Source organism: Callorhinchus milii, unplaced genomic scaffold (assembly GCF_018977255.1).
Source record: "Callorhinchus milii isolate IMCB2004 unplaced genomic scaffold, IMCB_Cmil_1.0 Scaffold1, whole genome shotgun sequence".
In the NCBI taxonomy this organism is placed as follows: domain Eukaryota; kingdom Metazoa; phylum Chordata; class Chondrichthyes; order Chimaeriformes; family Callorhinchidae; genus Callorhinchus; species Callorhinchus milii.
This window is the reverse complement of record NW_024704742.1, coordinates 42,031,421-42,054,600: the sequence shown is the minus strand read 5'-3', so window position 1 is coordinate 42,054,600 and position 23,180 is coordinate 42,031,421. Positions and strand designations below refer to the sequence as shown.

At 40.4% G+C, this 23,180-nt stretch overlaps 1 protein-coding gene across 3 annotated transcripts in view; it reads right to left on the bottom strand.

Annotated features, from left to right (window-relative positions):
• The window catches only part of slit2 (slit homolog 2 (Drosophila)), a 283,375-nt gene that overhangs the window by 243,479 nt on the left and 16,716 nt on the right, over positions 1–23,180 (bottom strand). The window lies entirely within an intron of this gene.

Sequence of the window (23,180 nt, the reverse complement as noted above, 5' to 3'; positions counted from 1 at the left end):
AATCCCAATGACCTGCCCTTTTAGTATAACCTTTAATTCCTCTACTACCCAAGTATCTATCTATCTCTCTTTCAAACTCCATTACTGATTCCACTTCTACAGCTTTCTGGGGCAAAGCTTTCTACACCTTCACAACCCCGGGTGTGACAAAATGCTTCCTGATCTCAGCTCTAACTGTCTAATTTTAACTCTATGCCTCCTTATAATGCCATAGGGAAAAGTCGTCCAATCTGTTTAATGTGTTAATTCTGTTCATCATTTTAAATACCATTATCAAATCACTCCTTAACCACCTCTGCTCTAAGGAATAGAACTCCAGTTTCCCCACCCTCTCATCATAGCTAAGCTCTTTCAGCCCAGGTATTAGTCTAATGGACACTCTCCAAGGCTAGAAAAATAGAGTAAATCTAGATCCAAATGGAATTTGTCCCAATACGTAGCTCATAAAATAAAGCTGCTGACAAGAAATATAAGAACTTGTGCTCCTCAGGATAATATATCTGTCCTATGATAAGAGGGAGCAAATGATGGTGTGGCACATCTTTTGCGCACAGCACAGTGAGCAGCACCTCAACACATGAAAACGTTAAAGATGGAAGTTAAAGATCCCATGGCATAATTTGTAAAAGAGAAGTGTTTCATCTAGTGTCCTGGACAACAATTCCCCAAATAAATTGGTTGTTCACGTTAGAGCTGTTTATGGGATATTGCTATGCAAAAAATTGGCTGCCACATTCGCCTACAAACTACACAGCCACCACACTTCACAGTAAATCACATGAAGTGTTTTGAGATGTGCTCTGACATAAAAGATATTATATGAAATGTAAGGATTATTATTATCTAAAAGGAGTTTAAGAGGCACTTCTTTACGCAGAGGGTAGTGAGAGTTTGAAATTCACTGCTTGAAAGCAAAACGCATCAGCATATTTAAGAGGAAAATTGATACATACATGTGGTAGAGGAGAATAGAAATGAGAATGGTTGGAGACCCTGTGCAGTATAAACACTGGAATGGACTGGTTATGCTGACTGGTTTGATTCTGTGCTGTAATGTTCTTAATTAATTGATTAAGTATGTAATTATATAATTATGTTTAAAAGTTCATTAATTAATCTTAAGTTTATTAAATATTGGTACTAAAAAGCCAGTCAAACCAAGCATTTCAGACATACGGGGGAGAAATTCCACATGCTTCCAGATTTACTTTATTTATGTTGCATTTTAGAGAGTCCAGAATTACGTAATTGTCAAATTCAGCTTTGAAGTTGGTTTTCTGTACTTGTGCAAAGAATTGAAAGAAAACTAGCTTCAAAATTAAGGCTGCATTTTAAGAACTTGCCAAATTTTGAATGCTAAGAATTCAGAGTAACTTTAGACTCAATGATTACAACAGGTTGCCAGGAAAGATAGGTTGAGGCCAAATGACACTGGACTCATTTAAAAATCAGCTTGATGTTGTGACGAATGAACTGTATGGTGAATACTCCGCAAAGATGAGATTGGATGGCCCGAAGGCTTTCTTCATCCAAACCAACCTTGTGATCTTGTGCAAGATAGAATTATCAGCCAAATAAGCTGCCATTTTGAAAGGCACGTTTGATATTTTTACATTGGAAACAATGGGGTAACATTTTCAGTTGTTTCTTAATTAAGAAACACCAGCAAATGTTACCCCATTGGCTGCATCCCTGGCCATAGTTTAGTTATCTTCTAGAAACTGCAATGTTTTATAATTGGTTTAATGAGTTGATCAATCTGTTCGAAGTGTAATAACCCTGAATCAGATTACTCTATGTAAAGTTACCTGCAGAAACTGCTTCTAATGTTTACCGCAGTTAATTCTATCACATTACTGAGGAACGAAGAAAAAGAACATTAACGCATAGATTAGGTAACTGATAAGATCCCACCTGTAAACTACTGAACTAACAAAGATTACCCAGATGGGTTTCAATCCACTGGAATCACTTTTTATAAAAAAGCTCCATTACAAGCAGGTACAGCAGAGCGCCGCAGGATACTAAAAGCTCTGGGAATTCCAATTAGATGCATTATTTATTTCATAGTTATTTCCAGTTACGGTGAACGTTAATTAAAAGAACTGTTTCAGACTGAAGTGACTTTTGCTCTTCTCGTTGAAGTGTCGTTCGCTCTTCTCGCTGCCTTTTTACTAGGCTTTTTGTGGCAACCAACAGAACTCTCTGGCCAACGCTTTGTGTGGCGTTCCCACCGAGTTTGGCAGGAACCTTTGTTGTGGGTTGGGTTCAACATTCAGGCACAGGACAAAGATGTGGCCAATTCGACTTCTCAGTTCAATGTTCTCATCGCTGAGTGACCTAGGTAACATTCTGACCAATTTACAGAATAAATTAAATTTCTTCAGCATTTTGTGAGGATTAGAAGCAATTGTCAATGGCAATGACTTTTTAGCCTGGCTCATTTCCTAGCAGTGTATTCTGTCTCTCCAGTGAGAGAAGTCAGATGGTTTAAGACACAGAACAAACATAACTTGAATTGAGCGTTTTTTTCATCAGTTTGAACTGTGGGAGGGGAAGCAATCAACCTTTCTGCCTGCTTTTCTCTGCTATTCAGTTACTTCTAGGTTTAATCTTTTTCTGCTAGAGGGGAAAACGTATCTTCATTGTCTGCTCCTGCAAAGATTTATTTCTTTCCAGCCTTTATGCTAGGTTTTTTTATTCCTCTTTTCTTCTCGATTTTAATCAAGATGGTTTCACCCAATTTCAACATCTGAACTTTCTTGTCACTCACAGATATTTCCTTCATGGGTCTTGGTTGCATTTCTTTCCACTTTGTAATGCTGGTATTACTCTAACATGCCTTCTTGCCTTTCATTACCTCCTTCAATGGAATTCCCACCTCAACTCAGAGTCTTGTTACATCACTACCTCAAATCCCTCCACCACCTTACCCTACCTGACCAACGCAAGCTCTTTCAACTCTACTGATCAAGTCTCTCCCTCTGTTCAGCAAATGCTGACCTGCTTGAATTCATATCCTCCCCCTATTTGCCCCAACATCTGCAGGCAGATTTTCAGCCATTCTGTCCCCACAGTCCCTCTGATCCGCTCCCTTTCTCATCTCGTTCAAGGTCAATGTGAAGACCTCTTTGACCATGCTTTTGGTCATCTTTTTCCTTTCCACACTTTCGGCTTCCACCTCCAGCTCGGGTGCCGTGCCAGCAGCATTAAGTGCTTTGAGACGGCCTCCCGACATGAAAGGTACTATCGAAATGTAAATTGTATTGTACTTAAGTCAAAATTGTACACTTAATTGCTCAGCTAACAATCAGGGATGTAAATGTTCAGTCACACCAACCATTAACATACATTAACAGCATACATAGTCCAAAGAAATCATTCAACAAATTAATATTCATAAGTAACACACAAAAAATAAGTAACACTGCGTGATGCTGGATGATAAACAGCCCATGGCACTATTTGAAAAGGAGAAGGAAATTTCTCCCAGTGTCCTGGCAAATAGGCTGCCGTGTTTGCCTACAAAATATCTTGTCATTACACTTTACAGTATATCCTGTGAAGGATGTTCTTTGAGACGTGAAAGGCACTATATTAAATGTAAGGATTATTTCATTTTATTTTAAGGTGCTAGCCTACAATACCGCACAATAGTTCCAGGTTCAATCTCCACTGAGTTCATCATCTCAGAGTGAAGGCCTGGCTGCCTCAAGAGCATCATGTCATCACCCAAATTCTCAGCCATAAGGAGCTACTTGGACAACAATTCTCCAGATAAATTGGTTGACCACTTCAAGGTGGTTGTGGGACCTGACTGAGTGCAAATTGGCTGTCGCATTTGCTTATAAAAAGTCACCACATTTGACAATGATTTTCTGTGAAATGCTTCAAAATGCTTTTGTAATTACTTGCTCCACCATCTTGTCAGTAGTCTACTCCACAAGCCTGTTACCATTTATTAAAAAAAAGGCTTGCATTTCACCGAGAGAACCAAGACATTAATGTATTGAAGAAAATATTTCTCACAATGGATGTTTGTCGTCATTTTTAGTATTACGAACCATGTCGGTATTTCAATAATCCCCCAAATAAAATTGGTCATTCACCTCATGACCTTTATAATAATAATGTGGAGTCCTGTAGCTCAGTGGTTAGAGCACTCGCTTTGCAAGTGAGAGACCTGAGTTCAATTCCAGGCAGAGGGCGAAACCTTGGGCAAGTTTCCTTACTCCACACAGAGCCTAATAATAATCCCTCCAAAAAAAAAAACAATAATTAAATTGGTCATTTTCAATCTACGACTGTTTGTGGGACATTGCTGTGCGCAATTGGCTGCCGCGTTCGCCCACAAATATACAGTCAATTCACTTTACAGTGTGTTCTGTGAAGCGCTTTGGGACGTCCTCCCGACGTGAAAAGCGCTATATCAAATGCAAGGATTATTATTATTATTATATATTGCCTACAAATACACAATCACTACACTTCACAGTAAATACTTTGTGATGTCTCGAAGATGCAATAAGGAACAATATCAAATGCAATAATTATTGTATTATTATCTTTACAGCCATTTACACAGTATAGAAATGGCTAAGCTTGGTTTGCATGGGTTTTCTGTGCTTGTTGGTATCGGTTTAAATTAAAGCAACTTTTCTGGGGACAAAACAGTCCCTTGTGTCTTCCAATACTCCTGTTCTTCCACCTCCCATTTTTTTTCCCTTGCATTCCTGAAGCCCATAGAAATGCTGAGGAGACACATATGCACTTGCACACATATGCACTTGCACACATATGCACGCACGCGCACAAACATACCACAAACACACCACAAACATACACACGCAATACCGAGGCGGGGCTTAACATGTTTCACCCACAAAATATATAATCAATTCACTTTACAGTATATTCTGTGAAGCACTTTGAGACGTCTCGAAGACGTGATAAGGTGCTATATCAAATGCAAGGATTAGTATTAATATAACTTACGATTATATACATTTCACATCAGGAGGATGTCTCAAAAATGCACACACAACACACCAAACATACACATACATATACGCAGGATGAGCACATTCGCACATGCTGGGGTGGTAGCTCGACACAAATGAAAAGAAGAATAGAAGGTGCAAACAGCGCAGCACATTCCTGAGACCAGCCCTCCTTTCCCAAGCAGCGCTCTGTGACTAGCCTCTTTGTTCAAAGTTTTTTTCCATATATACATATATATATTTAAACTAAAAACTGAGGAAGAAAAGGGGCAGAAAGAAATTAGAAAAAAAAGTAACTTTCTCCCATGTCCCACCTTCTCCTCGTGACTTGTTTGTTCATTTACGAACAGGAAATTAGTTTGATGGAGAGAAAAGAAACAAAGGCTAATGCAACGGATTAGCCCAGTTATACATTACATTAGCATCTGGGAGGCCGATGGTAAAGCGGCTTCCTACCCGAGACCACAGTTTGTCCAGAGAGAGAAAAAAAATTACTTAATCACAAAAGTTAATGACAAACTTGAAGTAAGCCTTGTGAGGACAAACCACCTTTTGTAGTGTTGGGGCTAGGGGAAGAATAATACTGTAATGCAAGCTAAGCTGCTGCCTCTTTATTCCCCAGGTTCACTTCCAACCTCATATATGGAGGAGATAGCGATCACCAAAGATGCTATGCTCACTACATCCAGGGAAGGCATTCACAAAGCTACAGCATGTCACAGCAAGGAGGCTCAGGTTATCGCTTACACTGAGAGTAAATTTTTCATCCGGTCTGAGGATAAAGTTCCCACAGTCTAGTTTCACTTGGTTTTCCTCATTAACAACTTTCTCCCCTCCTCTCGAAGGTGATGACTGACATCGGGGACCATTTCCACATCCACTGGACAACTTCCGATAACCTGTCCAAATTGGCCATTCTTTATCTGTCATCTTGAACAGTGAGGTTATTTAACAGTAGGAGCATCACAAATCAACCACTTTGGTACTGAATGATTAACACTCGAAAAATAGTTCTAGTCAACCACTAAGGTAGCGTAATTCTGTAATATTATTCCAACAAGAATTATATTTGATAGACTGCTTTTTCACATCAAAAGATCTCAAAGAATTCTACGTGAGTTACTACGCGGAGGAATTAATGTTATGTTGGTAAACTTGGCAGTAAATCTGCACTAGCAACATACCCCCAAACAGCAACGATGTGATTAACTAATTAAACTCCCTGATATTCTTCAAAACAGTGTCTTGAGATCTTTAACATTCACCTGAACCATCAGAACAAGCCAACAAACCCCAACCCACATTTTCAATTTCAAATTCAAACTTAAACTGTTCACTCACTGTGTTGTCAATTTTCATCGCTTCTTCCCTATTCTCCCATTGTACTTTTTAATTTTAAATCTGGACATTGCAATGCACAAATTAGCTGCTGTGCTCATCTACAAAATACAGACACTACACTTTACACTTAATCTTGTGAAGCACTTTGAGACATCCTCCTGACGTGATAGGCGCTGCATCAATTGCAGGATTATTATCATTTCACACTGATAGCGTGCATTAATCTCTAGACGTGTCTTAAAAAGGAAATGGGAATTACAAATATGTCAATGACCTCGTTAACTAGCTAACTAACTAACTAACTAACTAACTAACTAACTAAACTAATCAATCAATCAATCAATGTGGTGATTAAAGAATGAACATTGGTACATGGAGCTTCACAGTCTGACATTAAGGCAGCTAAGGAAAAAGGAACCTCATTAAACATAGTACATAAAATAGCAAATTGTATAGATAAGATGAGGTAGGCAATTACTTCAAAGTAAGCTGAGAAAGTAGACCACAGAACAGAAAAGATAAATAATTAAATACTTTATCACTATTCCATTATTACAACAATAAATACTTCTATTTGATATAAATGTACATTTAGAAGAGGCATCGGGAAAACCATTTCACAGGGTATTAAATGTTTGGAATAATCTAACAAGCAGTGCAATGGATGCAAAAGTACTGAGGTTATTCAAACTACAGTTCAATGCCATAATTGACAGTTAATGTGCTGCTGGGAGGAGCTTTAATAGGCTGAGTGGCTTTTTTCTCATCCCCAGCTTTTCTTATGTGCATAAGAACAGAACAAGATAACACTAAATAACCACAATTTCTCTAGCATTTTGCACAATAGCACATGAATTAGCCTCTAGGCTGGAGCCACATGCCACTTCACCAAATACACTTATTACAGACTACTGGAGTGAGCTATAAATTGATGCTTTACTTAAACTTCTTCCTCCCCTGTCTCCTATAGAAATCTGAACCAAGAATCACACTCAACCTCTTAGGCGATCTCCTGTGTTGTGGTAACCATGGCCCTGTCTTCCATGTAAACTCCGGAGGTGAATGTGTTGAGTGCATGGAAACTGTAAGTTAATGCTTGGGAGTTAAAACCTCCTGGTCAAAAAAATATTGGGGATTCTACTGCATGAACTCAGTGCAAAGTATTTGTTCTTGTGCATTTCCTTAGAAATAACTGTAATTGTACAGAATGACCAATTTGCTAAACTTAAAGAATGTAGATGAATAGGGAATTTTTGCTACTGTAAGTGCATGGAGCAGAATAACCCGTCTTGTAACTCTTTGTGCACGAACTTCCAAGTGGCTAATATGGCTGTTCTTGTAACACGAACTTCCAAGTGGCTAATATGGCTGTTCTATAACAGAGAAGTCAAAACTGTGTTATTCAGACATGCATTTTATAATAATAATGATCCTTGCATTTGATATAGCACCTTATCATGTTGTCCACATGTCTCAAAGCGCTTCACAACATTCTTCTGCAGAGTATACTGACTGTATATTTGCAGGCGAATGCTGCAGCTAATTATCATTTCAGCAATGTCCCACAACAGCCATGAAGTTATTGATTCATTTTATCTGTTGGTCACAACAGCTCACTTCTCTTTTCAAATTGTGCCTTTAAAACCCACATGAACAGGCAGAGGTCTGGAACCTAGACAGAACAAAGTGCTGGGGATGTGACACATTTTTGGAGTTCCTATCCTTCGAAGGAGACAGTAAACACATCTCAGGCATCATCCCATCCACCGTGTTCAGCCACTCCAACCCCTTTCCTCCCACCAGCAAGTGCAGTCCCCATTACCCTCCCGTAGCCATTCCACATATCCTGATCCCATCCTCTCCAATCACTGACACTTCAGAATTGTTTGTCATGTATTTATAATAGGACATTTAACCAAAAGCTCACTGTGGTTAGTCATTGAGTTGTAATAAACCTCAGGGACTACAGCCTTATTAGTATTTTCCCAACTATATTTATAGTTACAATCCCTTCGCTCAAAGACGCAAAATATATTTAGCTTTCTTAAAGTTTATTTTCATCTTTTTCGCCATTTCCCCTCTCCTAACTCTGGGGTACAATTGACCCCCACTCCATTTCTCCTCTCCTCACTCAGGGGTATACAGGTTTATAGACAGTGTCAGAACTACCTTGCCCAGGTTAATGTGAGCCCAGACATCAGGGATAGGGACCAACGGGAGTAACATACCCAAGCCTTATCCTGTCCTCACTCACCATCCACCCACATGCATCTTCCAGCAGGATAATTGGATAGAGATCAGGAACAGGAATGCTGGCATTCCTCTCTCCAGCCAAGGGATGCCAAGGCCATTTATATAAGGGCTTTAGTGCTGTACTGCCTAAGATCAGCCAACTCTGTGCAGACTGGCATCATCAACAAGAACAATTTCTATTTATTTAGCACCTTTCATGTCAGAGGATGTCTCAAAGCGCTTCACACAGCACCTGAGCAGTGGGGCGGAGAGAGAGCTGAGGGTGAGCGGAGGGTAAGAAAGAGCTGGGGGGGGGGGGGGCAGGGAGGAAGGTGACCAAAAGCTTGGTCAGAGAGATTTGTCTTGGGTTTCGATGGAAGAGAGGGAAAGGATGAGGCGGAGAGACTCCAGAATCGAATTCCAGAGAATGAGGGCTGAATAGCTTTTCATTCACTGTTGGGATCTTGGGAGACATGATGCAGGCTGGATAGAAGGGTGTAGGAGGAGGCAGAGGTAAGGTAGGGCAAAGCCAATGAAGGTATTTGAAAATGAGAACGAGAATTTTTAATTCAATACCCTGGGGGATGGGGCGCCAAGTGACTGGAGCAGGAATGAGGCTAATGGGCTTGCAGAGCTTGGTGCAGGAGAGGACATGAGCAGCAGAGTTCTGGAGGGCAGTTAATTTGCAGCACAGATGTTATAAAATGCCACATCACAATTTTCACTCTCCTATTCAAATACTGTATGTTTTACAGTTAGAGTGGATGTTTCAGCATTCTCTGGGTTTCTCTACACTGGTTTACAAAATGCAACGTCTCACTTACAGAGGATGACTCTGCCACCCGCAATGCACACATGAAGGGATTAGCCTCCTTTACCAGCTCAGCCCCAAGCAATGAATCCGCCTATCATGTCCACCTAATGTTTATACACGTTTTACCCAGCATGTAATTGTATACCACGTGTAGTGTATAATTTATGAAAGCATAGTCCACTTAAGCATGGCAAATGTTTCTTCTCTATCCCCACATCAAGTCTCCTTCACTTTGGTATCCAAGTCAAATCCTACCTGTGACAGTTACAGCAGCACTGATATTTTAAATGATTTTTTTTAGTGCTTTGTCGGTGAAGGTTTATGCTGGTGGCATCGTAAGTAGCTCAAAAAAAAGTTAACAGTGTAAATTCAGCCACATCTGTTTTCATGCATTGTAACATAAGAGCACCACATGGTTAAGGACTTTTATTATTCACACCAAATAAGGAGAGACCACTCTAGCTTGTTCTGGCTGTTTACACCATTCAGAAAGCATTTCCTTTGAATCTTTCTACAGACACTGCACTTGTCAAGGTTACACTTGGGTGTCAGGCTTCCAGCCACTCACTGATTCCATCTGCAAACAGCCCCTGCATAGTGGATGCTTTATTTCATTCCTTCATGAAGGTTTTAAAAAGAGGCTCTTGGTGAGAGTGTTTAGCAGAGAATATTCTGACTAGTCCCGGATATTAAATTAATAATGTGCGTAAGCACCAATTTGTAAAAAAAAGCTTCATACTAATCAGATTTGAGAGAACAAGCAGAATTTTTCTCCCTTTCTCGAGGCAGTGACACATGCTGGTTTACAGATGGTGTTCCTGGCAGCCCACTGCTACCTGCCCAGTTTCCACTCTTCATACCCAAGTCCAGATAAGCTTCAAAATTCCACCCAGCCTTAGCCTTCTGGGTTCGATTCCCAGCAGGCCAAAATGTGGGGCAAGTTTCCTTATTCCACACACCTCTGTTTTCCTAGCAGCAAGTAGACAGTTGATTGGTGAATCACTTTCTGGGAGTAATAATCCATCTAAATAAATAATTGTTCATTCAATCACAATGGTTTGTGGGACGCTGCTGTGCGCAATTGCCTGCCGTGTTTTGCCTACAAATATACAGTCAATTCACTTTACAATCTATTCTGTGAAGCGCTTTGAGATGTCTCAATGACATGATAAGGCGCTATATCAAATGCAAGGATTATCATTTATTATTATAAGGATTATTATAATAATGTGGACAATTCTCAAATTCACTCAGAATTTGGAAGCCTGCTTTCTGCAGTTCTTAAAAATAAACCAGCTTTGAAATTAACACTGACTTTCTCCTCACTTCCTCTTCTACCTTAACATCTGTTGGAGAAGAAGAGAATGAGGCAAGCAAGTTTAAAAGGCAAACCCTGATAACATAACATTGAGACCGACTTAAACAGAGTGCCTTTACTCTGCAAGGATAGGTTACTCAATGCATATCCTTTGTCTGATGTCTCACAATGTCTCTGGCGGCTCTGAAGATTCAAGATACCAAATTGCTGTTCACTTTTTAAATTGTTAAGTCAGGCTCCCAACTTATTGCCATCTCCATGACCCACTAGCAGTTCTGAATACAGAAGACTGAACCTTTTACCCCTTCCTTACAGTTTGTTACTGGGCGCCAGCCTCATCACTTCAAAGGATCATGAGGCTTTGAAGGCATTCACGATATTGCATGAAACAGAATTGTCAGGCTAAACGCATATAGAAGCACTGATCCAAAAGGAAAAGGAAAATTAAAAGAATTATTCTGGAAGCAAATAATGCCTGTTGTCCGGCTGTTATGGCAATTATGCCTTGAATACCCTCGGCAAAGACGGGTGGTTCATGAGGATTCAGTTGCAGGTTTGACCAAAAAGAGCCAAAGATTAAAATTGACCTAGCAGAAACAGTTGAGCAACTTTGTTGTCTTTTGCCTTAAACGATCCTCAAAAAAATCTCCCCAGTGCTGGAAACCCAGCGGTAGCTATCATGGCAGCTCACAGGATGAGTAATGATATTGATTTGACGAGACAACAGTAACCGTAGCAACAGTAACCTGTGAAGCCTGTGTAGTCATTGTTGGATTCAATGTGGCAGGCAGGGCTGGAAAGGCCACGAAGAAAACGAAGCACAGTAACTATGGCATGTGACACGTCTGGTGTCCCGCGCTTTAATCATCGCTGGCAGAAATTCATTCCAGAGGAGTTTAGGGATAGTTCCCTGTGCAGGTTCTGCTTTTGTTATAAACTACGCACTCCCCAATCCTGCCAACTGCCAGACTCGAGGAAATATTTTCATTTCAGGACACGCTTTATTGGCACGACATCTTTCATTGGTCTGTTTCCTCTTATGTATCACGTAGCCATGTCAGTCTCTCGATTGTTATTCTCATGACACGGACTCAGATTATTAAAACTGAACACTTCTAAACTTTTTTTTCTTCACCTTTGTCCCCTTTTCTTCCTCCCCTTCGCTCCCAAAGGCACTGCCTCATTGGAGGCACAATTGTACAGGAATTATCTGGTATCTTGTCCAACTGGCTGATCTGTGTGTGACCCTACACAGTGAGCGGACAATACAGCCATAGGGAGGGGACAGTGGATCAGAAACTTCTGCAATCCTCACCTGATCTCCATATAACTACTTTCTTCCACCAATCCCCGTATAGCAAACAAGATTGGAGACTCTGGTTAACTTTTTCTCCTTCCTAGGATAACAAGGTCATTTGTAGAAACACCACCTTTCTACATGAGGTCTTTAAGAAGTAAATTATCTGTCACTCTCCAATGTCCACCTTTTCTTCCATAACCAAACTCAAATTTCCCCAAGAACTTTTGTTGATTTAGGTTAGTTTTATTTCCCCCACTCCAAACTGGTTGCACCAAATTCAAAGTCATTCCCGACAAGGAGTCCAAAAATGGGCTTATCCACTCGCCTACCTTTATTTGAAGCTGAATCCTGGACTCAGCCCAATTTGTTCCCGTATCCTTCCAGCTAGACCTCACCTTCCTGATAGTACATGATGTAGGGCAAAATATACCGACTGTAGCTTCAGTACAACCATTACATTGGACAACCAGAGAGACATACAGCAGAAGGAACCAATACCACAATGAAGGCACATGATTGTCTCCACTTTCAGCTGCCACTGACCACAAAGAGAAAGGAAGAGTGTGAGGTGAACATGGAAAGAGCTGCCTCACTCTGTTCTGTGTAGTTCAAAGACATGGAGGAGTAGGGATGTTCAATATAAAATTAGTGGTGTGCACTTCTCCTTGTTTGCATCTCATATTATAATGGCAAGTGCCTTTCTACATTTGCCTTTTAGAACTCTCATGTTTTTTCCCCCAGAAATTGAATGTTCTCTCTTCTATCAGCCACCCCACTACACTACGCTAACTCTGCTGGTCCCCAACCTGCATATGACAGCACCTGCCTAGCTCCACCTGCTACCCTTCTGGGCAAGGTCAGCTCTGTAGTAATGCGTGTATGATAGAAAGTGAATGTTTCACTGGAATCCCAGGAGGAAGAGTCTCTAGTGATTCACGTCCAACACTTGGAACGAGGCAACAAAGCTGAGCAGCAAACCACAATCACTGAACTGTGATCCAACAAGCAGAATTAAACAGTCAAAATCCATTTGCTTCAGAAGAGCACTCAGCAGGCTGTTAACAATGTGCTTTGCAAGAGGTACCAAAATCGGGCAGGGTAGCGTTTGCTGTGAATGGGAATTCAGGTCACTGTGAATACAGCAAGAGTAGATTGCACTCAGAGGCATGCGATAAGCATCAAGGTAGTTATAGACCCAATATTAATGTGGCACAGGGCTGGGCACTGGTGCATGAACACAGTGCCACAGAAAGGGATCAATGTGCAACGTGGTAATCATCTCAGAGAACAATGTAGAGTAGAGCCTAATCCATGCCACCTGAGACTGCAAAACATGGCATTCGGTGTCAGGATTATCATAGACGATAATTATCATTAGACATTCCACTCCAGGTGATGTCTCTGTCGATAACTCTCTTCGACTTCCCACACTCCCTACAATTTTTGAAAATGTTTGGGCCTAAAGATACTTGTAGGTGTTATCACCTTCTGACCCTGGATTTCAGTCGCTTGGTGGAATGCCACCTTAAGGCAACCTTTAAACTTAATGTTTCACTCCAACAACAATAATTTGCATTTATGTGGCATCCTTCATGTGGGGTAGCTTCTGAGTGCAGGACAAGAGGTTCATAGTCTTCTACAAGCTTTGTCAGAAGCCTTGAATGAAGACTTTCCTAATTAGGATAATTGAAGCCCCCCATTATCACTATTCCATTGTTTTTACATTTTTCTGAAATCTGCTTGCAGATTTGCTCCTCTATCTCTTTCCCTATTTGGTAGTCTACAGTAAACACCCAGTAGCGTAACAGCTCCTCTTCTGCTCCTGAACTCTAACCAGATAATTTGGGTCTTTGAACCCTGTAGCACATCATCCCTTTCAAAGGCTGTAACAGTATCTTTGATCAATACAAAGTCAGATCATATCCTCGCTCGACATCCAGCAACCAGCGAACAACTCGAGAGAGTAATCAGGGCCAGAAATTTTACCTGGCCTTAAACTTGAAGACAAAATGGTCCTCCGGGCTAAGATGTGCAGAAATGTGCACAAATTCCTCAATTCAGTCTTAACATAAAAGCTAGTTTTCCACAATTTTTAAAATAACGGGCTTCCAAATTAACACATTACAATTTACCTGGATCCAACCAGGACGTCACAATTTAAAGCTTAAACGAGTTTGGTTAAACAATCTAAAACAAGTTCATGTCGGGTAGCATCTCGGAGTGCTGGACAAGAGGTTCATCAAGTTTAAGATTGTGCAGAATTGTGGAATGATTCTTCAATTCATGTGGAGGCCAGTTTTCCAGTTCTTAAAAATATCAAGTTTCCAATTTAGGCTGAATTTAAGAAGTTTCCAGAATTCTGCAAATTTTAAGACAAAATGTTCAGGTGTAGGCTAAGACTTGGTGGAATTTTGGTCTCAGGTGAAGGCACCCTGGATACTTTATCATTCCTGAACCAAGGGCGTTGAGGCACATTGTCATGCCCAGCAGCTGCCTTGGCTATCAACTAACTTGTCACTAAGCAGGATTCGCACCTGTGACTTCATGGTCACAGTACATTTTGCATCTGTTACGTCACTTGGGATGTAACTTAATCCCAGAAAGTTATGTTTAAAAGAACGTCTCAAAGCGCTCAGCTGCAACCCATAATGGCACAAGAATATAATTTAAATTTAAGAACATAAATTGAAACCCAGATGCAAAGCTCAAATACATTTGCCTGAGTTTTCCATTGGGTTCCCCTCCTCCCCCCACCCCACCTGCATACAACGCTGGCACGAAAACAAAAACGGTCTCCAGAGCCTTTTGGTTTCCATTTAAAATCAAGATTGTGTGCAGTTAGGCTCAGAGCTTTGGAAATATTAACTTAATGAAATGACTATTGGAACAAATAATCATACTGATAAATGAGTTTCCAGGTCTCCAATACAGTGCTCAGTTAGTTGTAAATGTCAATGAAGTAGCTCTCATCAGCACTGGGTTCTGATGAATCACTTACCAATGAAGAAAATTTATACAACCACTCCTCACAATAGCCACATGACACTGATTCAACCAAGAGGCGAGGCTCAAGCACGATGCAGCAGCCATGCATGTACCATGTACTTCTTAATTTTTCTCCCCCCACAATTTCCAAATCATAATCCTGCTAAATCTTTCAATTATTCAGTAAAACAGAAAAGCGGCTCCAGTTGATACTTTTGCTGTGACGAGGCTGATCAGAATCAAATAGTTGGTTTTCAGAATAAACATACTCTGAGAATGAAGTAACAATACACAGCAGGACGTTCCACTAGCTTCTGTGGTTGAGATCAGCAATGATCAACTATCCCCAAAAGAAACACCTTGCTCTTCATTCTTCCTACAACTGACACGCAGTGGTGGATACACGGAACAGATGCTCTCAAAACCATTTGGTTCTGCGATAATGAATCCTTTCAAGTAGAACCAGATAAATGCCTGCTAAGGAACAGTGCTGGAGGGTTCAACGATAGATACCAACTGAAATGATCAAACATTCAAAATATGTGCTGTTAGGTGCATTCATTAAGTCTATCTCTAATCATTAGTTCTGCAGCATCAAAAAAGGTGACGAACGCCTGTGACATTGGTAAGTACGTATACAGACAACTCCTTTAAAAAGATTTGGGATGCTGGAACAATTCACTAGCTTTCTCCCTTTGATCACTGCTGTCAAATTCATTAGAATGTTTGCAGGTATGATTTGTCCAATTACTGATAATGAAGTGCAGAGACTAGCAATATCCAGACTTTGGCAATATAAAAGAAAAAAACAAGGTCATGGTGAGACAAGCAGTATCAAACATGTTTCCTAATGTTCAAACCACAACCATCTAAATGCTTCCATTGAGGCTTACTGCAGGATTGACCAGGAGTCAAAGAATCTCAAGATACCAGCAACTTGACCACACAGAGTTACACAAGCTTTGACCTAGCAGAATCCCCCCAGAATACAGCAGAGTACTTGAAATCAGGACTCAGTGCTTTAATGTCAGTGAAGAGAGAAGACCAGGCGCAGCTCCAACCAAAGAGCTTCACTACCTGTAACGATAGAACTGGCGTGGGATCCGGTCAGTAGTATAAAAGGTGCTAATATTTGAACTGGTTTCCAGGCCTGGCAAACACAGCTGTGACTATACTAATGTTACAGTGCAAATATCTTGACGTAAACATGTGACTCTCACAGCCTTGCAGTTCCATGAAAATGAAACTGCAGTACACAGCAAAGTGTGTGTGTGTTTGTGTGTGTGTGTGGGGGGGGGGGGGGGGCGGTTGCAGAGAGAAAGTTGTTGGTCGCCATCGGCAACCAGCCATGGCTAATCATAACTCATATGCCCAAAGTTCCTCATTTATCTGATGTTTTCCATCTGCACTACATGCAGAAGTGAATTCTCACCCAGAGTCAATAAGGCTCCTCACAACATTGCATTAAACATTTAGATACACAAAAAGGGCTCGACTCCATTTAGTCTCAACACATCATGTTCATGAAGGCTTCAGCCTGGTGGTGGAGAACCAACGTTGTGCTTCAGGCCCATCTTCACTGAAGAAATTAAGTAACTCACTGGAGGACAACACAGAGTGCCCCAAAATGCTAATCATTTTTGGCATGTGGAGTGCAACCTGTACAAACAGATTTGATAGACATTTTCTTTCCCCCAAAGAACATACATTGCAAATGCATTAGTTTCCTTTGGCACTGGCAATAAAATACTGCAAAGCATTACCGTTATTGGCGAACAGCTTTATTTTCAGCAGCATTTCACGCTACACTGAACAATTTGTGCTAACTTGCTCAAATTGCTCATTTTAATTATAATTTTTAATACAATCAAAGACGGGAAATTGAATCCGTTTTGCCCAAGCTTAGAAGAGGCAGTGTGCACTTCAGAAGAAACACCTATTCAGTAACACACACACACACACAACACACACACCCACCCCCCACCCACACACAGATGTCCAGGCCTGCTCAGCAATGACCCCTAGGCAAGACAAGTTTAATATTACAATTTCCTTCTCTTCTCATACACGTTAATTCTTCCATTTCCTCACAGCAGCAAAGTCCCTGAATCGATGAGCTTGTGCACCTGAATTTAGGGACATGTAAAGTAATCCCATAGAGATTGAACTTCCGCTCATTCAAGTCCTGAATTTCATGTTTGCTGAGGCAGAACAATATCCACAATTTATCTTACTGTCAAAACAAGTGAATTAAATTCAGCTGAAAGGCAGGCTTTTAGAGGATGGGGGGAGGGGGGTTCTCGTGGGGGTCGATTTAATTAATTGTTTTTTGGGCTACTGACAGCAGGTTAGTAAGCCAAACAAACAGCAGACAGAGTGAATGCCGTACTGACGTGCTCTGAGAGTGGGCTAAACTGGGCCCCATTATCATGGAAAAAACGGAATTCGATTCAGTTTGAGTCAATCTGAATCAAGCAGCTTTGTTTCAACTGGCTCCCTCGCTGACAAGCTGCAAATGTACATTCGTGTACCACTGAGCGCTGTGCAAAGTGACCCCTTCCCCTCTTCCTTAGAGCATTCTGCAAGGGTGGGAAATGCAACCAATTTTCCATGAAGATTCTTTCCCCCCCACCACCACCTGCCTCCATTGACTAAGTTAAAAACCAAGCCTTCGACAAACACAAACCAAGATCTGCTTTTAGGGTTTCAATATAGTCTGAGCTCCTCTGAACCATCTGGTTTGCACAGTCCTCAGTCCAGTTATTAATTCAGCCTGAATACAATTGAGCCCTACCCATGGAAACGGGGCTAGTGAAAGAGGAGCAGCAGGAACCGGGACTATTTACTTATTAACAGAACCATTGTCACTGCAACGCATTACCGCATAGGACAGACGGCAACTGAATACGCTGCGAATACACATCCTGCCACACAGGCTGCACACCCTGTATGGCCAAACAGTGCCCTGGAATGACCAAACTACAACCTTGCTGTCCAATGTCTTGATTAATTGCTAAAATAATGGTAAAAATCGAAACAAAATATATATTTTTCTCTCCGTGCCAGATTTTGGATTTTTTCCAATTTTCTTCCCCTCTTCTTCTCTTCCCTTGTAGCCATTTAACTACTTTTTCTTCCAATGGAGTGATGTACCTTTGTCACCTTCTTACACTTTGCCCAAGTAGACATTATTCACGTGTGAGCATCTACAATGAGCGTTGTGCAATGGCAGGCTATTCAATTGTGGGGGTGTCATACCCAATACCATTCCTGTCCTCAGGCATCTACACAAAGTAACCCTGCCTGATCTTCCTCTGTCTAACCTGGGGGTGCTGAGACCAATTATAACTGCTTCCCTGCCTGAGATCAGCTAACTCACAACAGATTAGGATTGGAATCTGCGACATTCTGGTCTGCATGACCTACTCCTGGTTAATTTGTTGTAAAAATTGAACTGTTCTTAGTGGGGAAAAAATGATTCATACAATATTTTGTGCTTAAAAAATGCTTTTGTTCTTTGAGCTAAATTATTGGAAATCATCCCCTCAAGGGTATTTCAGGTTAAACAGTCAGAGAACATAATTTCTTTATGATTTAAAGCTGAAATTCTATTTATTGATAGTTTGTAAGACCATTCTGGCTCCAAATTTAAGAATGAGCAGAACTGCACAAATGTCATGAATTTACTCTTAATTTGGAAATCATTCTTTTTGACAAATGCAGAAAAACAGCTCCCAAGTTTAATGTGGAATATTCGGTTTAAAGTCTGGGGGGGAAAAGGGACTTACGAACTAAGACTATTTGGAATTTTAGACCTCTGGTCATAAAATGTCATCCTGAAGGATTCTGTAATTGCTCGAAAGTTTTGAAATGTTATTTGGGAATAAATTCCACATTTCTATAATTTCTATTAAGTCTGCGTTACTCAACATGGTTATTGTATTTGTCGTGCTTCTGTTCAGAATAAAATGGTTTCAAGCATCTGCTCTGTCCTGCCTACAATGGCTTTCTCACCTTGTAATGCCCAGAGATAATAATAATCCTTGCATTTGATCACATCTTTGAGAGATCTCAAAGCGCTTCATAGAATATACCGTAAAGTGAATTGACTGAATATTTTGTGGGCAAAATGCTTCTTCTTTGAACCCATAGATTTTGAGCCCAAACAAGTAACCATGGCATCCAATACAATGTGTGTGTGTGTGTGTGTGTGGTGTGAGGAGGAGGGGGGGGGGGGGGGGGGGGGGGGGAGGTGGGAGGGAAGAGTTATGTGGATGAGCTGAGTTCCTAAACACATTTTGACACACTTCTTAAATAGTTGAATATATTGAGGAATACCATAATTTTCACCACTTTGTATTCAAGCCTACATCAATTTCAAACCAGCTGAGGAGGAATGAAAACAGGTCTGGGAAACTAATCAATGGAGTTTATTTAATGTGTGAGATGTGATTTTATTATCCTGCTCAGTTGTCATCGCAGCTGAGCGTAAAGCACCATGTTATCCATCTCCACTCTGCTCTCTGCCTCACTCATGAAAGGCTAAGCTCTTCACCAGTTTGCTTGAGGAAGCAAATTTGGTATTGGAGGCTAAATTCTTATACTTATATAAATAATTCTAATTCTGAGCTTCATTATCTTTCCTTTGACTGTTTCAAATGAAACATTTGGTGAATATCCTACAGATGTACAAACACAGAGCAGTTATCACTTCTGTGTTAGTTAGTTTTGGACAGATTAACAAACACTAACCCTGCTGATCTCCAATTACAGTAGAGGAATTTACTATGTTCGTGAGTCACAGATCAGAGCATCTAGTGAACAGTGAACTAGGTAAGAACTACTTTTACTCTCTACACTCCCCGAGACTCAAATACACACAAATAAATTACAATGTTTGTGCCTGCAAAGCCTTTTAATTTAATGTGCTGTATTTGTTCTTCAAGACAATGGCAGATTTTTTTTCATCACAGCAGATTAAACACAACCAAATTGGTTGCTCATTTTGTGGCTATTTGTGGGACTTTGCTACGTGCAAACTGACTGCCGCATTCACCTACAAAATACTCATTCCACTTCACAGTAAATCCTGTGACGTCCTCCCAACCTGAAAAGTGCTATGTGAAATGCAAGGTTCATTATTAAATTCTTATTATAAATATCCATATTGACTGCACTTCTTACACACCTATATCCTATAGACACAGAGTCCTACATACACGTCCAGACTCATGGCTACTGATCACATATCCAGATAGACTATTACATATACAAACACACACACAGTACTAAAATCTATCTTACATACCCCACACACACACTCACTCACTACACACATTCCTCTAAATTTGCTGTTGATACATCCAGATAGACTATTACTTACACACATTAATCAATCATCCTTCTACCCCTCCACTCCTCCTCATCTTTGGGTGTACATCCTTGACTGTCTAGCACTTTGGGATGTCTTCCTGATGTGAAAGGCCTGTACAAATGTAATTTTGGCTGTTGATATTCTTCCTGTGTTGACTGCAAAGAGATTTCTGCCAGTCTCTTTTTCCTCTGCGACGTTATGTAACACTCCAACCATTGTCCCCAGTTAGGACAGTATAAATGAGGTGTGACAAACATTCACTGCCCTTGGGTTTGTACTGTACCACTCGAGCTGCAGAGCACTAATACAAGGGCTTTCAGAATCACCTCAAGGGAGCACTTACCAAGCAGTACTGGCAGATCCCTGGAAAATGGTCATCTGCCACCTTCTTATTTGGCAATTGTAAAATAATATTAAAATGTGAGTAATCCTGGAGTCAACTACTGGATTAGGCAGATAAGAGCCCCTCAACTGTCCTATATCGAGGAGGAATATTAAGGACCAGAAGAGCAAAGTGAGTACCATAGACATTTTGACGCTGTTGTTTAAAGAGGGAAATTTCTCAAATTAAATCATGTTAATTTTATTCAAACTGTTGAAAGCAGAGTGCAAACAGTAATCTTTTTTAGAAGCCGAGATGGTTTATCACTTTCATTCAGTGAACTCCTCTGGGCCACTGCTAGTAGAAACCAGTGGGAGAGACCGACCAATGCTGATGGTTGAAAGACCTGAACAAGTTGAATGGAGAAAGCATCTAAGGATTCTGGTCAGCCCAAGTTCTGGCTTGTGCTCAAAGAATGTTTGCAGTGTCACTCATCAGCCTAGCTTTATCTTAGCAGTTTGGTTACCTTGTGACACTCTGTTCAGTCAAGTTTACAATTTACTTACCAGGATTTCCAAGACTAATATCAATCTTGGCAATAACTTTTTCCGTGACGTGAGCGTGCGAAAAGTGTCAGAAATGTGATATATGTAAACATTGTAAAGCTAAGCACTACAACTGTGAAAATAATTCCAATAACTAGTTATTGACTGGCCAAGTATATAGTGAGGCTGCTGACTGCTAACATTTTTCTATCACAGTAATAATATTGCAGCTCCACAAAGCACAAATTTCTAGTTGCTAAAAAACCACTGGAATGTGAAAAGCTGCAACAATGGGAGATGAAAATGTGATATCTGCTAAACAAAGTCACTGCGCCAATAGAAAACTTCAGTGTCATAAAATTTTATTAAATAATTGTTGGGGGGGCAGTGGGATCTGGAAAAATTCTGATTCCAAAAGTCACCAACAAAAATAAACAGTCTCAATTGCATCCAGTCTGGGATCATGGTTAGCCTTTGCTTTTGGGATGTTTCTTTGCTGAAAAAGAAAGGTCAATAATTCCAACAAAAGGGCGGAAAATAATTAGTTTTTGCTGACATTTGGGATCAGAGTTTTACTCCATCCCCACCCAGTCAATTTTCCTACCAATTTCCAAAATACCATTCACAAAGCATAAATCGTTATTAGTGCAGCTACTTCTAATTTGTGAGTACAGTACAGAGCTGAGTTTCTGAACTCATTGGCACACATTGTAGATACGAAACAGTGATGATTACATGTCATCAAGTAAAATACAAACTGGCAACAAAGCCAACTAAAAGCTTCTGTCAGGTGTTATACTGTCACTACACTATGCATTGTGCGTACCCTTCTCTCCTTTTCAGTCTGTCTCTTACTCTTCCTCTTAAAGACTTTTCTCAGACTCTTTCTCTAACATCTTCTCTGTTTCTTACCTACACTGTATCAAGAAGGGATAAGCACTTACCATTGTTCACAGATTGGTTCATAATCGCTGCACAGTTAAATCACAAACCCTGTCACTTTGTTAGCAACTGGAAGTTTTTTTTCCCATACTATACACCTGAGTTCCCTTAAAGGATAAGTGGACATGTGGATAGTGTGGATGTACGTGCTCTACTGTACTGCATTTTCAAATCCAGTGTGGCTGATCCTGAACCAATAATAAAACATAAAACTGAATAAATTCTTATGGGTAGAACCCAGTGAGCAAGCAAACTGTTGTCTATGTAGGCAAAGTATGCAGAAAGAATCTGTGAATAATCCTGATAATTCGACTGAAGCAAACAGCGTCGTTAATAGGGCTCCCTGAACATTATCTGCTTATGTTACTGAAATGATCACCCTCCCACCAGAAAAAGACTTACACTAATAGAAATCCATTTTAACCAGCAGTAGAAATACATCGCAGCTCATTGAATCAACTGCAAACTTTTTTTTATTTTCAGTAAAAAAACATATTTTTCATTTCAAATCCAATTTTTCAACCATTTCATAAAAGCAACTAATAAAGGTCTACATAAGATTTCTTATGTGTTGAATCTGTATAGTGCAAGTAAGTGGCTGTATAGATGACCTATGACCCATGAAGGATATCGAGCTCTCTGTGGTGTGTTATGAGGTCTGCTGCTTATTCAGCCCTTATTCATATTCATCTTGAGTATGGCATAAAACCCGTTATTCAGTCTCACTAGTCTACAGTTAGAACCCAATTATTTTACTGATGGCTAAAAGGAGCCTTTTAAAACCATTTCCCAAATGATATTCCAACGTTATGATGCGTGCCTAAGGCTGAACGCGCATTGAACCAATTTACATCAGTTTGATATTTACACTGACTTACATCAATTTAGAAATGTCTGAAGGAATTGCCGTTTACGCCTGTGTAAACAAGCCTCTCTGAAAGACTTCACAAGAATAGTGGCAGCAGTGCTTACAAAAAAATATTGTATGCGCATTAAAAAAAAACTAT